The sequence below is a fragment of the Hyperolius riggenbachi genome, chromosome 8, assembly GCF_040937935.1.
Source record: "Hyperolius riggenbachi isolate aHypRig1 chromosome 8, aHypRig1.pri, whole genome shotgun sequence".
Classification (NCBI taxonomy): Eukaryota; Metazoa; Chordata; class Amphibia; order Anura; family Hyperoliidae; genus Hyperolius; species Hyperolius riggenbachi.
The window spans coordinates 250206275-250222670 of record NC_090653.1 but is presented as its reverse complement, the minus strand read 5'-3'; the positions used below and the strand labels follow the sequence as shown (position 1 = coordinate 250222670).

At 43.0% G+C, this 16396-nt stretch overlaps 6 non-coding genes across 6 annotated transcripts; all 6 read left to right on the top strand.

Annotated features, from left to right (window-relative positions):
- The first annotated feature begins 8112 nt into the window (after window positions 1-8112).
- On the top strand, window positions 8113-8198 carry TRNAR-UCU (transfer RNA arginine (anticodon UCU)). Its single transcript is given in 2 exon segments — window positions 8113-8149; window positions 8163-8198. It is a non-coding gene; the product is annotated as a tRNA-Arg (tRNA).
- Window positions 8199-10088: 1890 nt separating this feature from the next.
- Window positions 10089-10174, top strand: TRNAR-UCU (transfer RNA arginine (anticodon UCU)). The gene is given in 2 exon segments: window positions 10089-10125; window positions 10139-10174. It is a non-coding gene; the product is annotated as a tRNA-Arg (tRNA).
- Window positions 10175-11069: 895 nt separating this feature from the next.
- Window positions 11070-11155, top strand: TRNAR-UCU (transfer RNA arginine (anticodon UCU)). Its single transcript is given in 2 exon segments — window positions 11070-11106; window positions 11120-11155. It is a non-coding gene; the product is annotated as a tRNA-Arg (tRNA).
- A 1888-nt stretch (window positions 11156-13043) lies between these two features.
- On the top strand, window positions 13044-13129 carry TRNAR-UCU (transfer RNA arginine (anticodon UCU)). The gene is given in 2 exon segments: window positions 13044-13080; window positions 13094-13129. It is a non-coding gene; the product is annotated as a tRNA-Arg (tRNA).
- An 895-nt stretch (window positions 13130-14024) lies between these two features.
- Window positions 14025-14110, top strand: TRNAR-UCU (transfer RNA arginine (anticodon UCU)). The gene is given in 2 exon segments: window positions 14025-14061; window positions 14075-14110. It is a non-coding gene; the product is annotated as a tRNA-Arg (tRNA).
- Window positions 14111-15989: 1879 nt separating this feature from the next.
- On the top strand, window positions 15990-16075 carry TRNAR-UCU (transfer RNA arginine (anticodon UCU)). Its single transcript is given in 2 exon segments — window positions 15990-16026; window positions 16040-16075. It is a non-coding gene; the product is annotated as a tRNA-Arg (tRNA).
- The last annotated feature ends 321 nt before the right edge of the window (window positions 16076-16396 follow it).

Genomic DNA, 16396 nt, shown 5'->3' with positions numbered 1-16396 from the left:
CAGAGTAACATTTGGGAGATAGCCAGATGCTGTACTCTTTCTTCTTATATAACAAAAAGGTAGCCTGCATACATCCTGAAATGCCACGAACAAATGAGTAAAAGCAGATATTTTTCATTTGAAGGTGCCTGACAAAAACAGTCAGTGCAAGCTTAGCTCTGTGGCGCATTGGATAGCGCATTGGATAGCGCATTGGACTTCTAGTGAAATGTAGGCATTCAAAGGTTGTGGGTTTGAGACCCACCAGAGTCGCATTTTAAACTGGAAACCGAAGCCGTGTTACCTAAAAGATGCTGAAAGTGCACCGAAGATGGCCCTCAAAAGTCCATCCCTGGAAACTTGTCTGCTGCAACACAGACTAAGCTCTTCATGGAAAGGAGTAAACAGTTCACCTTCACCAGCACAGTTTGTAACCACCTCATCAACTAATGACACACAATTAATCAACTAAGAGAATGAAAGCGTGCCAAGTCTTGCCTTCCATAACCAACAAACTTGGTTTTCGCTAATGATAAATCTAGCTTTGTTCCTAAATTTAAACAACAAGCCGCCCTTGAGATTTCATAGGGACATCATTGAAGAATATCCCATCAAGGGCTTCATTCCTAAAATGTATATCTTCTCCAGATGTAGTATGCAAAGCAAGCTGCATGAGCATTGTTGTGCAGCACAAAGGATATCACCTTGGACGTGCAAACAAATTCACATTTTGAAATGTGGAGCGTCTCAGTTCCTGAAGCATTCATGATGGGTTTTTTTTAATGAGTGGCACCAATTTCATTAAATGAAACAAAAGAAGTGGATTTGAGAGGTCAGATGTTGGTAAGTACAACCATCTCTGCTGCTGAGTATTGAAAGTTTAGCAGGTTACAGGTAGTAGACTCAGAAAGTTTTTGATTTTTCTTAGAAATCTAGAAGACGGGTTGTGATGATAGCTTGTTATGTAATGAAACAGGTGTTTGATGAGAGTGAGATGGGACTGCTGAAAAAATCCAGAGTAACATTTGGGAGATAGCCAGATGCTGTACTCTTTCTTCTTATATAACAAAAAGGTAGCCTGCATACATCCTGAAATGCCACGAACAAATGAGTAAAAGCAGATATTTTTCATTTGAAGGTGCCTGACAAAAACAGTCAGTGCAAGCTTAGCTCTGTGGCGCATTGGATAGCGCATTGGACTTTTAGTGAAATGTAGGCATTCAAAGGTTGTGGGTTTGAGACCCACCAGAGTCGCATTTTAACCACTTCCCGACCGCCCACTACACAGGGGCGGCGGGGAAGTGGAGCCCTTCAGGACGGCCTCACCCACAGAGGCGGCGGTCCATTTAAGGGCATGGGCGGAGCGATCGCGTCATCCGTGACGCGATCCTCCGCCGGCGCCTGTCACCGCTCGCTCGCCGCAACATCCCGCCGGCTATACGGAAGCGCCGGCGGGATGTTAACCCCGCGATCGCCGCATACAAAGTGTATAATACACTTTGTAATGTTTACAAAGTGTATTATACAGGCTGCCTCCTGCCCTGGTGGTCCCAGTGTCCGAGGGACCACCAGGGCAGGCTGCAGCCACCCTAGTCTGCACCCAAGCACACTGATTTCTCCCCCCCCTGCCCCAGATCGCCCACAGCACCCATCAGACCCCCCCCTGCCCACCCCCCAGACCCCTGTTTGCACCCAATCACCCCCCTAATCACCCATCAATCACTCCCTGTCACTATCTGTCAACGCTATTTTTTTTTTATCCCCCCCTGCTCCCTGCCCCCTCCTGATCACCCCACACCCCTCAGATTCTCCCCAGACCCCCCCCCCCCCAGACCACCCCCCCCCTGTTTACTGTATGCATCTATCCCCATGATCACCTGTCAATCACCTGTCAATCACCCGTCAATCACCCATCAATCACCCGTCAATCACCCCCTGTCACTGCCACCCATCAATCAGCCCCTAACCTGCCCCTTGCGGGCAATCTGATCACCCCCCCACACCAATAGATCGCCCACAGATCCGACATCAGATCACCTCCCAAATCCATTGTTTACATCTATTCTCTCCTCTAAACACCCACTAATTACCCATCAATCACCCATCAATCACCCCCTATCACCACCTGTCACTTTTACCTATCAGATCAGACCCTAATCTGCCCCTTGCGGGCACCCAATCACCCGCCCACACGCTCAGATTGCCCTCTGACCCCCCCTTATCAATTCACCAGTGCATTAATTACATCTGTTCTTCCCTGTAATAACCCACTGATCACCTGTCAATCACCTGCCAATCACCTATCACCCATCAATCACCCCCTGTCACTGCCACCCATCAATCAGCCCCTAACCTGCCCCTTGCGGGCAATCTGATCACCCACCCACACCATTAGATCGCCCGCAAACCCGCCGTCAGATTACCTCCCAAATGTATCGTTTACATCTGTTATCTTCTCTAAACACCCACTAATTACCCATCAATCACCCATCAATCACCCCCTATCACCACCTGTCACTGTTACCTATCAGATCAGACCCTAATCTGCCCCTTGCGGGCACCCAATCACCCGCCCACACGCTCAGATTGCCCTCAGACCCCCCCCCCCTTATCAATTCGCCAGTGCATTAATTACATCTGTCCTTCCCTGTAATAACCCACTGATCACCTGTCAATCACCTGCCAATCACCTATCACCCATCAATCACCCCCTGTCACCCCCTGTCACTGCCACCCATCAATCAGCCCCTAACCTGCCCCTTGCGGGCAATCTGATCACCCACCCACACCATTAGATCGCCCGCAAACCCGCCGTCAGATTACCTCCCAAATGTATCGTTTACATCTGTTATCTTCTCTAAACACCCACTAATTACCCATCAATCACCCCCTATCACCACCTGTTACTGTTACCTATCAGATCAGACCCTAATCTGCCCCTTGCGGGCACCCAATCACCCGCCCACACGCTCAGATTGCCCTCAGACCCCCCCCCCCCCCCTTATCAATTCGCCAGTGCATTAATTACATCTGTCCTTCCCTGTAATAACCCACTGATCACCTGTCAATCACCTGCCAATCACCTATCACCCATCAATCACCCCCTGTCACCCCCTGTCACTGCCACCCATCAATCAGCCCCTAACCTGCCCCTTGCGGGCAATCTGATCACCCACCTACAACAATAGATCGCCCGCAGATCCGACATCAGATCACCACCCAAGCGCAGTGTTTCCATCTATTCTCTCCTCTAAACACCCACTAATTACCCATCAATCACCCATCAATCACTCCCTATCACCACCTGTCACTGTTACCTATCAGATCAGACCCTAATCTGCCCCTTGCGGGCACCCAATCGCCCGCCTACACGCTCAGATTGCCCTCAGACCCCCCCTTATCAATTCGCCAGTGCAATATTTACATCTGTTCTCCCCTGTAATAACCCACTGATTACCTGTCAATCACCTATCAATCACCCCCTGTCACTGCCACCCATCAATCACCCCCTGTCACTGCCACCCATCAATCACCCGCTGTCACTGCCACCCATCAATCAGCCCCTAACCTGCCCCTTGCGGGCAAACTGATTACCCACCCACACCAATAGATCGCCCGCAGATCCGACATCAGATCACCACCCAAGCGCAGTGTTTCCATCTATTCTCTACCCTAAACACCCACTAATTACCCATCAATCACCCCCTGTCACTGCTACCTATCAGATTAGACCCCTATCTGCCCCTAGGGCACTCAATCACCCGCCCACACCCTCAGAATGCCCTCAGACCCCAGCCCTGATCACCTCGCCAGTGCATTGCTTGCATCTATTCCCCCCTCTAATCACACCTTGAGACACCCATCAATCACCTCCTGTCACCCCCTAGCACACCTACCCATCAGATCAGGCCCCAATTTGCCCCGTGTGGGCTCCTGATCACTCGGCCAAACCCTCAGACCCCCTTCCGATCACCTCCCCAGTGCATGGATTGCATCTATTTTCCCCTCTAACCACCCCCTGAGACACCCATCAATCACCTCCTGTCACCCCCCTAGCACTCCTATCCATCAGATCAGGCCCAATACAACCTGTCATCTAAAAGGCCACCCTGCTTATGACCGGTTCCACAAAATTCGCCCCCTCATAGACCACCTGTCATCAAAATTTGCAGATGCTTATACCCCTGAACAGTCATTTTGAGACATTTGGTTTCCAGACTACTCACGGTTTTGGGCCTGTAAAATGCCAGGGCGGTATAGGAACCCCACAAGTGACCCCATTTTAGAAAAAAAAGACACCCCAAGGTATTATGTTAGGTGTATGACGAGTTCATAGAAGATTTTATTTTTTGTCAAAAGTTAGCGGAAATTAATTTTTATTGTTTTTTTTTCACAAAGTGTCATTTTTCACTAACTTGTGACAAAAAATAAAATCTTCTATGAACTCGCCATATACCTAACGGAATACCTTGGGGTGTCTTCTTTCTAAAATGGGGTCACTTGTGGGGTTCCTATACTGCCCTGGCATTTTAGGGGCCCTAAACCGCGAGGAGTAGTCTAGAAAACAAATGCTTCAAAATGACCTGTGAATAGGACGTTGGGCCCCTTAGCGCACCTAGGCTGCAAAAAAGTGTCACACATGTGGTACCGCCGTACTCAGGAAAAGTAGTATAATGTGTTTTGGGGTGTATTTTTACACATACCCATGCTGGGTGGGAGAAACTTCTATGTAAATGGACAATTGTGTGTAAAAAAATCAAACAATTGTCATTTACAGAGATATTTCTCCCACTTAGCATGGGTATGTGTAAAAATACACCCCAAAACGCATTATACTACTTCTCCTGAGTACAGCGGTACCACATGTGTGGCACTTTTTTACACCCTAAGTACGCTAAGGGGCCCAAAGTCCAATGAGTACCTTTAGGATTTCACAGGTCATTTTGCGACATTTGGTTTCAAGACTACTCCTCACGGTTTAGGGCCCCTAAAATGCCAGGGCAGTATAGGAACCCCACAAATGACCCCATTCTAGAAAGAAGACACCCAAAGGTATTCCGTACGGAGTATGGTGAGTTCATAGAAGATTTTATTTTTTGTCACAAGTTAGCGGAAAATGACACTTTGTGAAAAAAAACTATTAAAATCAATTTCCGCTAACTTGTGACAAAAAAATAAAAACTTCTATGAACTCACCATACTCCTAACGGAATACCTTGGGGTGTCTTCTTTCTAAAATGGGGTCATTAGTGGGGTTCCTATACTGCCCTGGCATTTTAGGGGCCCTAAACCGTGAGGAGTAGTTTTGAAACAAAAATGACCTGTGAAATCCTAAAGGTACTCATTGGACTTTGGGCCCCTTAGTGCAGTTAGGGTGCAAAAAAGTGCCACACATGTGGTATCGCCGTACTCGGGAGAAGTAGTACAATGTGTTTTGGGGTGTATTTTTACACATACCCATGCTGGGTGGGAGAAATACCTCTGTAAATGACAATCTTTTGATTTTTTTACACACAATTGTCCATTTACAGAGGTATTTCTCCCACCCAGCATGGGTATGTGTAAAAATACACCCCAAAACACATTGTACTACTTCTCCCGAGTATGGCGATACCACATGTGTGGCACTTTTTTGCACCCTAACTGCGCTAAAGGGCCCAAAGTCCAATGAGTACCTTTAGGATTTCACAGGTCATTTTGAGAAATTTCGTTTCAAGACTACTCCTCACGGTTTAGGGCCCCTAAAATGCCAGGGCAGTATAGGAACCCCACAAATGACCCCATTTTAGAAAGAAGACACCCCAAGGTATTCCGTTAGGAGTATGGTGAGTTCATAGAAGATTTTATTTTTTGTCAAAAGTTAGCGGAAATTGATTTTAATTGTGTTTTTTCACAAAGTGTCATTTTCCGCTAACTTGTGACAAAAAATAAAATCTTCTATGAACTCGCCATACTCCTAACGGAATACCTTGGGGTGTCTTCTTTCTAAAATGGGGTCATTTGTGGGGTTCCTATACTGCCCTGGCATTTTAGGGGCCCTAAACCGTGAGGAGTAGTCTTGAAACGAAATTTCTCAAAATGACCTGTGAAATCCTAAAGGTACTCATTGGACTTTGGGCCCTTTAGCGCAGTTAGGGTGCAAAAAAGTGCCACACATGTGGTATCGCCGTACTCAGGAGAAGTAGTATAATGTGTTTTGTGGTGTATTTTTACACATACCCATGCTGAGTGGGAGAAATATCTCTGTAAATGGACAATTGTGTGTAAAAAAAATTAACAAATTGTCATTTACAGAGATATTTCTCCCACCCAGCATGGGTATGTGTAAAAATACACCCCAAAACACATTACACTACTTCTCCTGAGTACGGCAATACCACATGTGTGGCACTTTTTTGCAGCCTAACTGCGCTAAGGGGTCCAAAGTCCAATGAGCACCTTTAGGCTTTACAGGGGTGCTTACAATTTAGCACCCCCCAAAATGTCAGGACAGTAAACACACCCCACAAATGACCCCATTTTGGAAAGTAGACCCTTCAAGGTATTCAGAGAGGGGTATGGTGAGTCTGTGGCAGATTTCATTTTTTTTTGGTGCAAGTTAGAAGAAATGGAAACTTTTTTTTTTTTTTTTTTTCCTCACAAAGTGTCATTTTCCGCTTACTTGTGACAAAAAATAATATCTTCTATGAACTCACTATGCCTCTCAGTGAATACTTTGGGATGTCTTCTTTCCAAAATGGGGTCATTTGGGGGGTATTTATACTATCCTGGAATTCTAGCCCCTCATGAAACATGACAGGGGGTCAGAAAAGTCATAGATGCTTGAAAATGGGAAAATTCACTTTTTGCACCATAGTTTGTAAACGCTATAACTTTTACCCAAACCAATAAATATACGCTGAATGGGTTTTTTTTATCAAAAACATGTTTGTCCACATTTTTCGCGCTGCATGTATACAGAAATTTTACTTTATTTGAAAACTGTCAGCACAGAAAGTTAAAAAAATCATTTTTTTACCAAAATTCATGTCTTTTTTGCTGAATATAATAAAAAGTAAAAATCGCAGGAGCAATTAAATAGCACCAAAAGAAAGCTTTATTAGTGACAAGAAAAGGAGCCAAAATTCATTTAGGTGGTAGGTTGTATGAGCGAGCAATAAACCGTGAAAGCTGCAGTGGTCTGAATGGAAAAAAAGTGGCCGGTCCTTAAGGGGTAGAAAGCCCTAGGTCCTCAAGTGGTTAAACTGGAAACCGAAGCCGTGTTACCTAAAAGATGCTGAAAGTGCACCGAAGATGGCCCTCAAAAGTCCATCCCTGGAAACTTGTCTGCTGCAACACAGACTAAGCTCTTCATGGAAAGGAGTAAACAGTTCACCTTCACCAGCACAGTTTGTAACCACCTCATCAACTAATGACACACAATTAATCATCTAAGAGAATGAAAGCGTGCCAAGTCTTGCCTTCCATAACCAACAAACTTGGTTTTCGCTAATGATAAATCTAGCTTTGTTCCTAAATTTAAACAACAAGCCGCCCTTGAGATTCCATAGGGACATCATTTAAGAATATCCCATCAAGGGCTTCATTCCTAAAATGTATATCTTCTCCAGATGTAGTATGCAAAGCAAGCTGCATGACCATTGTTGTGCAGCACAAAGGATATCACCTTGGACGTGCAAACAAATTCACATTTTGAAATGTGGAGCGTCTCAGTTCCTGAAGCATTCATGATGGGTTTTTTTTTTTTATGAGTGGCACCAATTTCATTAAATGAAACAAAAGAAGTGGATTTGAGAGGTCAGATGTTGGTAAGTACAACCATCTCTGCTGCTGAGTATTGAAAGTTTAGCAGGTTACAGGTAGTAGACTCAGAAAGTTTTTGATTTTTCTTAGAAATCTAGAAGACGGGTTGTGATGATAGCTTGTTATGTAATGAAACAGGTGTTTGATGAGAGTGAGATGGGACTGCTGAAATAATCCAGAGTAACATTTGGGAGATAGCCAGATGCTGTACTCTTTCTTCTTATATAACAAAAAGGTAGCCTGCATACATCCTGAAATGCCACGAACAAAAGGGTAAAAGCAGATATTTTTCATTTGAAGGTGCCTGGCAAAACCAGTCAGTGCAAGCTCGGCTCTGTGGCGCAATGGATAGCGCATTGGACTTCTAGTGAAGTGTAGGCATTCAAAGGTTGTGGGTTCGAGTCCCACCAGAGTTGCATTTTAAACTGGAAACCGAAGCCGTGTTACCTAAAAGATGCTGAAAGTGCACCGAAGATGGCCCTCAAAAGTCCATCCCTGGAAACTTGTCTGCTGCAACACAGACTAAGCTCTTCATGGAAAGGAGTAAACAGTTCACCTTCACCAGCACAGTTTGTAACCACCTCATCAACTAATGACACACAATTAATCAACTAAGAGAATGAAAGCGTGCCAAGTCTTGCCTTCCATAACCAACAAACTTGGTTTTCGCTAATGATAAATCTAGCTTTGTTCCTAAATTTAAACAACAAGCCGCCCTTGAGATTTCATAGGGACATCATTGAAGAATATCCCATCAAGGGCTTCATTCCTAAAATGTATATCTTCTCCAGATGTAGTATGCAAAGCAAGCTGCATGAGCATTGTTGTGCAGCACAAAGGATATCACCTTGGACGTGCAAACAAATTCACATTTTGAAATGTGGAGCGTCTCAGTTCCTGTAGCATTCATGATGGGTTTTTTTTAATGAGTGGCACCAATTTCATTAAATGAAACAAAAGAAGTGGATTTGAGAGGTCAGATGTTGGTAAGTACAACCATCTCTGCTGCTGAGTATTGAAAGTTTAGCAGGTTACAGGTAGTAGACTCAGAAAGTTTTTGATTTTTCTTAGAAATCTAGAAGACGGGTTGTGATGATAGCTTGTTATGTAATGAAACAGGTGTTTGATGAGAGTGAGATGGGACTGCTGAAAAAATCCAGAGTAACATTTGGGAGATAGCCAGATGCTGTACTCTTTCTTCTTATATAACAAAAAGGTAGCCTGCATACATCCTGAAATGCCACGAACAAATGAGTAAAAGCAGATATTTTTCATTTGAAGGTGCCTGACAAAAACAGTCAGTGCAAGCTTAGCTCTGTGGCGCATTGGATAGCGCATTGGATAGCGCATTGGACTTTTAGTGAAATGTAGGCATTCAAAGGTTGTGGGTTTGAGACCCACCAGAGTCGCATTTTAAACTGGAAATCGAAGCCGTGTTACCTAAAAGATGCTGAAAGTGCACCGAAGATGGCCCTCAAAAGTCCATCCCTGGAAACTTGTCTGCTGCAACACAGACTAAGCTCTTCATGGAAAGGAGTAAACAGTTCACCTTCACCAGCACAGTTTGTAACCACCTCATCAACTAATGACACACAATTAATCATCTAAGAGAATGAAAGTGTGCCAAGTCTTGCCTTCCATAACCAACAAACTTGGTTTTCGCTAATGATAAATCTAGCTTTGTTCCTAAATTTAAACAACAAGCCGCCCTTGAGATTCCATAGGGACATCATTTAAGAATATCCCATCAAGGGCTTCATTCCTAAAATGTATATCTTCTCCAGATGTAGTATGCAAAGCAAGCTGCATGACCATTGTTGTGCAGCACAAAGGATATCACCTTGGACGTGCAAACAAATTCACATTTAGAAATGTGGAGTGTCTCAGTTCCTGAAGCATTCATGATGGGTTTTTTTTTTTATGAGTGGCACCAATTTCATTAAATGAAACAAAAGAAGTGGATTTGAGAGGTCAGATGTTGGTAAGTACAACCATCTCTGCTGCTGAGTATTGAAAGTTTAGCAGGTTACAGGTAGTAGACTCAGAAAGTTTTTGATTTTTCTTAGAAATCTAGAAGACGGGTTGTGATGATAGCCTGTTATGTAATGAAACAGGTGTTTGATGAGAGTGAGATGGGACTGCTGAAATAATCCAGAGTAACATTTGGGAGATAGCCAGATGCTGTACTCTTTCTTCTTATATAACAAAAAGGTAGCCTGCATACATCCTGAAATGCCACGAACAAAAGGGTAAAAGCAGATATTTTTCATTTGATGGTGCCTGGCAAAAACAGTCAGCGCAAGCTCGGCTCTGTGGCGCAATGGATAGCGCATTGGACTTCTAGTGAAGTGTAGGCATTCAAAGGTTGTGGGTTCGAGTCCCACCAGAGTTGCATTTTAAACTGGAAACCGAAGCCGTGTCACCTAAAAGATGCTGAAAGTGCACCGAAGATGGCCCTCAAAAGTCCATCCCTGGAAACTTGTCTGCTGCAACACAGACTAAGCTCTTCATGGAAAGGAGTAAACAGTTCACCTTCACCAGCACAGTTTGTAACCACCTCATCAACTAATGACACACAATTAATCAACTAAGAGAATGAAAGCGTGCCAAGTCTTGCCTTCCATAACCAACAAACTTGGTTTTCGCTAATGATAAATCTAGCTTTGTTCCTAAATTTAAACAACAAGCCGCCCTTGAGATTTCATAGGGACATCAGTGAAGAATATCCCATCAAGGGCTTCATTCCTAAAATGTATATCTTCTCCAGATGTAGTATGCAAAGCAAGCTGCATGAGCATTATTGTGCAGCACAAAGGATATCACCTTGGACGTGCAAACAAATTCACATTTTGAAATGTGGAGCGTCTCAGTTCCTGAAGCATTCATGATGGGTTTTTTTTAATGAGTGGCACCAATTTCATTAAATGAAACAAAAGAAGTGGATTTGAGAGGTCAGATGTTGGTAAGTACAACCATCTCTGCTGCTGAGTATTGAAAGTTTAGCAGGTTACAGGTAGTAGACTCAGAAAGTTTTTGATTTTTCTTAGAAATCTAGAAGACGGGTTGTGATGATAGCTTGTTATGTAATGAAACAGGTGTTTGATGAGAGTGAGATGGGACTGCTGAAATAATCCAGAGTAACATTTGGGAGATAGCCAGATGCTGTACTCTTTCTTCTTATATAACAAAAAGGTAGCCTGCATACATCCTGAAATGCCACGAACAAAAGGGTAAAAGCAGATATTTTTCATTTGAAGGTGCCTGGCAAAACCAGTCAGTGCAAGCTCGGCTCTGTGGCGCAATGGATAGCGCATTGGACTTCTAGTGAAGTGTAGGCATTCAAAGGTTGTGGGTTCGAGTCCCACCAGAGTTGCATTTTAAACTGGAAACCGAAGCCGTGTTACCTAAAAGATGCTGAAAGTGCACCGAAGATGGCCCTCAAAAGTCCATCCCTGGAAACTTGTCTGCTGCAACACAGACTAAGCTCTTCATGGAAAGGAGTAAACAGTTCACCTTCACCAGCACAGTTTGTAACCACCTCATCAACTAATGACACACAATTAATCAACTAAGAGAATGAAAGTGTGCCAAGTCTTGCCTTCCATAACCAACAAACTTGGTTTTCGCTAATGATAAATCTAGCTTTGTTCCTAAATTTAAACAACAAGCCGCCCTTGAGATTTCATAGGGACATCATTGAAGAATATCCCATCAAGGGCTTCATTCCTAAAATGTATATCTTCTCCAGATGTAGTATGCAAAGCAAGCTGCATGAGCATTCTTGTGCAGCACAAAGGATATCACCTTGGACGTGCAAACAAATTCACATTTTGAAATGTGGAGCGTCTCAGTTCCTGAAGCATTCATGATGGGTTTTTTTTAATGAGTGGCACCAATTTCATTAAATGAAACAAAAGAAGTGGATTTGAGAGGTCAGATGTTGGTAAGTACAACCATCTCTGCTGCTGAGTATTGAAAGTTTAGCAGGTTACAGGTAGTAGACTCAGAAAGTTTTTGATTTTTCTTAGAAATCTAGAAGACGGGTTGTGATGATAGCTTGTTATGTAATGAAACAGGTGTTTGATGAGAGTGAGATGGGACTGCTGAAAAAATCCAGAGTAACATTTGGGAGATAGCCAGATGCTGTACTCTTTCTTCTTATATAACAAAAAGGTAGCCTGCATACATCCTGAAATGCCACGAACAAATGAGTAAAAGCAGATATTTTTCATTTGAAGGTGCCTGACAAAAACAGTCAGTGCAAGCTTAGCTCTGTGGCGCATTGGATAGCGCATTGGATAGCGCATTGGACTTCTAGTGAAATGTAGGCATTCAAAGGTTGTGGGTTTGAGACCCACCAGCGTCGCATTTTAAACTGGAAACCGAAGCCGTGTTACCTAAAAGATGCTGAAAGTGCACCGAAGATGGCCTTCAAAAGTCCATCCCTGGAAACTTGTCTGCTGCAACACAGACTAAGCTCTTCATGGAAAGGAGTAAACAGTTCACCTTCACCAGCACAGTTTGTAACCACCTCATCAACTAATGACACACAATTAATCATCTAAGAGAATGAAAGCGTGCCAAGTCTTGCCTTCCATAACCATCAAACTTGGTTTTCGCTAATGATAAATCTAGCTTTGTTCCTAAATTTAAACAACAAGCCGCCCTTGAGATTCCATAGGGACATCATTTAAGAATATCCCATCAAGGGCTTCATTCCTAAAATGTATATCTTCTCCAGATGTAGTATGCAAAGCAAGCTGCATGACCATTGTTGTGCAGCACAAAGGATATCACCTTGGACGTGCAAACAAATTCACATTTTGAAATGTGGAGCGTCTCAGTTCCTGAAGCATTCATGATGGGTTTTTTTTAATGAGTGGCACCAATTTCATTAAATGAAACAAAAGAAGTGGATTTGAGAGGTCAGATGTTGGTAAGTACAACCATCTCTGCTGCTGAGTATTGAAAGTTTGGCAGGTTACAGGTAGTAGACTCAGAAAGTTTTTGATTTTTCTTAGAAATCTAGAAGACGGGTTGTGATGATAGCTTGTTATGTAATGAAACAGGTGTTTGATGAGAGTGAGATGGGACTGCTGAAATAATCCAGAGTAACATTTGGGAGATAGCCAGATGCTGTACTCTTTCTTCTTATATAACAAAAAGGTAGCCTGCATACATCCTGAAATGCCACGAACAAAAGGGTAAAAGCAGATATTTTTCATTTGAAGGTGCCTGGCAAAAACAGTCAGTGCAAGCTCGGCTCTGTGGCGCAATGGATAGCGCATTGGACTTCTAGTGAAGTGTAGGCATTCAAAGATTGTGGGTTCGAGTCCCACCAGAGTTGCATTTTAAACTGGAAACCGAAGCCGTGTTACCTAAAAGATGCTGAAAGTGCACCGAAGATGGCCCTCAAAAGTCCATCCCTGGAAACTTGTCTGCTGCAACACAGACTAAGCTCTTCATGGAAAGGAGTAAACAGTTCACCTTCACCAGCACAGTTTGTAACCACCTCATCAACTAATGACACACAATTAATCTACTAAGAGAATGAAAGCGTGCCAAGTCTTGCCTTCCATAACCAACAAACTTGGTTTTCGCTAATGATAAATCTAGCTTTGTTCCTAAATTTAAACAACAAGCCGCCCTTGAGATTTCATAGGGACATCATTGAAGAATATCCCATCAAGGGCTTCATTCCTAAAATGTATATCTTCTCCAGATGTAGTATGCAAAGCAAGCTGCATGAGCATTGTTGTGCAGCACAAAGGATATCACCTTGGACGTGCAAACAAATTCACATTTTGAAATGTGGAGCGTCTCAGTTCCTGAAGCATTCATGATGGGTTTTTTTTAATGAGTGGCACCAATTTCATTAAATGAAACAAAAGAAGTGGATTTGAGAGGTCAGATGTTGGTAAGTACAACCATCTCTGCTGCTGAGTATTGAAAGTTTAGCAGGTTACAGGTAGTAGACTCAGAAAGTTTTTGATTTTTCTTAGAAATCTAGAAGACGGGTTGTGATGATAGCTTGTTATGTAATGAAACAGGTGTTTGATGAGAGTGAGATGGGACTGCTGAAATAATCCAGAGTAACATTTGGGAGATAGCCAGATGCTGTACTCTTTCTTCTTATATAACAAAAAGGTAGCCTGCATACATCCTGAAATGCCACGAACAAAAGGGTAAAAGCAGATATTTTTCATTTGAAGGTGCCTGGCAAAACCAGTCAGTGCAAGCTTGGCTCTGTGGCGCAATGGATAGCGCGTTGGACTTCTAGTGAAGTGTAGGCATTCAAAGGTTGTGGGTTCGAGTCCCACCAGAGTTGCATTTTAAACTGGAAACCGAAGCCGTGTTACCTAAAAGATGCTGAAAGTGCACCGAAGATGGCCCTCAAAAGTCCATCCCTGGAAACTTGTCTGCTGCAACACAGACTAAGCTCTTCATGGAAAGGAGTAAACAGTTCACCTTCACCAGCACAGTTTGTAACCACCTCATCAACTAATAATGACACACAATTAATCAACTAAGAGAATGAAAGCGTGCCAAGTCTTGCCTTCCATAACCAACAAACTTGGTTTTCGCTAATGATAAATCTAGCTTTGTTCCTAAATTTAAACAACAAGCCGCCCTTGAGATTTCATAGGGACATCATTGAAGAATATCCCATCAAGGGCTTCATTCCTAAAATGTATATCTTCTCCAGATGTAGTATGCAAAGCAAGCTGCATGAGCATTGTTGTGCAGCACAAAGGATATCACCTTGGACGTGCAAACAAATTCACATTTTGAAATGTGGAGCGTCTCAGTTCCTGAAGCATTCATGATGGGTTTTTTTTAATGAGTGGCACCAATTTCATTAAATGAAACAAAAGAAGTGGATTTGAGAGGTCAGATGTTGGTAAGTACAACCATCTCTGCTGCTGAGTATTGAAAGTTTAGCAGGTTACAGGTAGTAGACTCAGAAAGTTTTTGATTTTTCTTAGAAATCTAGAAGACGGGTTGTGATGATAGCTTGTTATGTAATGAAACAGGTGTTTGATGAGAGTGAGATGGGACTGCTGAAAAAATCCAGAGTAAAATTTGGGAGATAGCCAGATGCTGTACTCTTTCTTCTTATATAACAAAAAGGTAGCCTGCATACATCCTGAAATGCCACGAACAAATGAGTAAAAGCAGATATTTTTCATTTGAAGGTGCCTGACAAAAACAGTCAGTGCAAGCTTAGCTCTGTGGCGCATTGGATAGCGCATTGGACTTCTAGTGAAATGTAGGCATTCAAAGGTTGTGGGTTTGAGACCCACCAGCGTCGCATTTTAAACTGGAAACCGAAGCCGTGTTACCTAAAAGATGCTGAAAGTGCACCGAAGATGGCCTTCAAAAGTCCATCCCTGGAAACTTGTCTGCTGCAACACAGACAAAGCTCTTCATGGAAAGGAGTAAACAGTTCACCTTCACCAGCACAGTTTGTAACCACCTCATCAACTAATGACACACAATTAATCATCTAAGAGAATGAAAGCGTGCCAAGTCTTGCCTTCCATAACCATCAAACTTGGTTTTCGCTAATGATAAATCTAGCTTTGTTCCTAAATTTAAACAACAAGCCGCCCTTGAGATTCCATAGGGACATCATTTAAGAATATCCCATCAAGGGCTTCATTCCTAAAATGTATATCTTCTCCAGATGTAGTATGCAAAGCAAGCTGCATGACCATTGTTGTGCAGCACAAAGGATATCACCTTGGACGTGCAAACAAATTCACATTTTGAAATGTGGAGCGTCTCAGTTCCTGAAGCATTCATGATGGGTTTTTTTTAATGAGTGGCACCAATTTCATTAAATGAAACAAAAGAAGTGGATTTGAGAGGTCAGATGTTGGTAAGTACAACCATCTCTGCTGCTGAGTATTGAAAGTTTGGCAGGTTACAGGTAGTAGACTCAGAAAGTTTTTGATTTTTCTTAGAAATCTAGAAGACGGGTTGTGATGATAGCTTGTTATGTAATGAAACAGGTGTTTGATGAGAGTGAGATGGGACTGCTGAAATAATCCAGAGTAACATTTGGGAGATAGCCAGATGCTGTACTCTTTCTTCTTATATAACAAAAAGGTAGCCTGCATACATCCTGAAATGCCACGAACAAAAGGGTAAAAGCAGATATTTTTCATTTGAAGGTGCCTGGCAAAAACAGTCAGTGCAAGCTCGGCTCTGTGGCGCAATGGATAGCGCATTGGACTTCTAGTGAAGTGTAGGCATTCAAAGATTGTGGGTTCGAGTCCCACCAGAGTTGCATTTTAAACTGGAAACCGAAGCCGTGTTACCTAAAAGATGCTGAAAGTGCACCGAAGATGGCCCTCAAAAGTCCATCCCTGGAAACTTGTCTGCTGCAACACAGACTAAGCTCTTCATGGAAAGGAGTAAACAGTTCACCTTCACCAGCACAGTTTGTAACCACCTCATCAACTAATGACACACAATTAATCAACTAAGAGAATGAAAGCGTGCCAAGTCTTGCCTTCCATAACCAACAAACTTGGTTTTCGCTAATGATAAATCTAGCTTTGTTCCTAAATTTAAACAACAAGCCGCCCTTGAGATTTCATAGGGACAT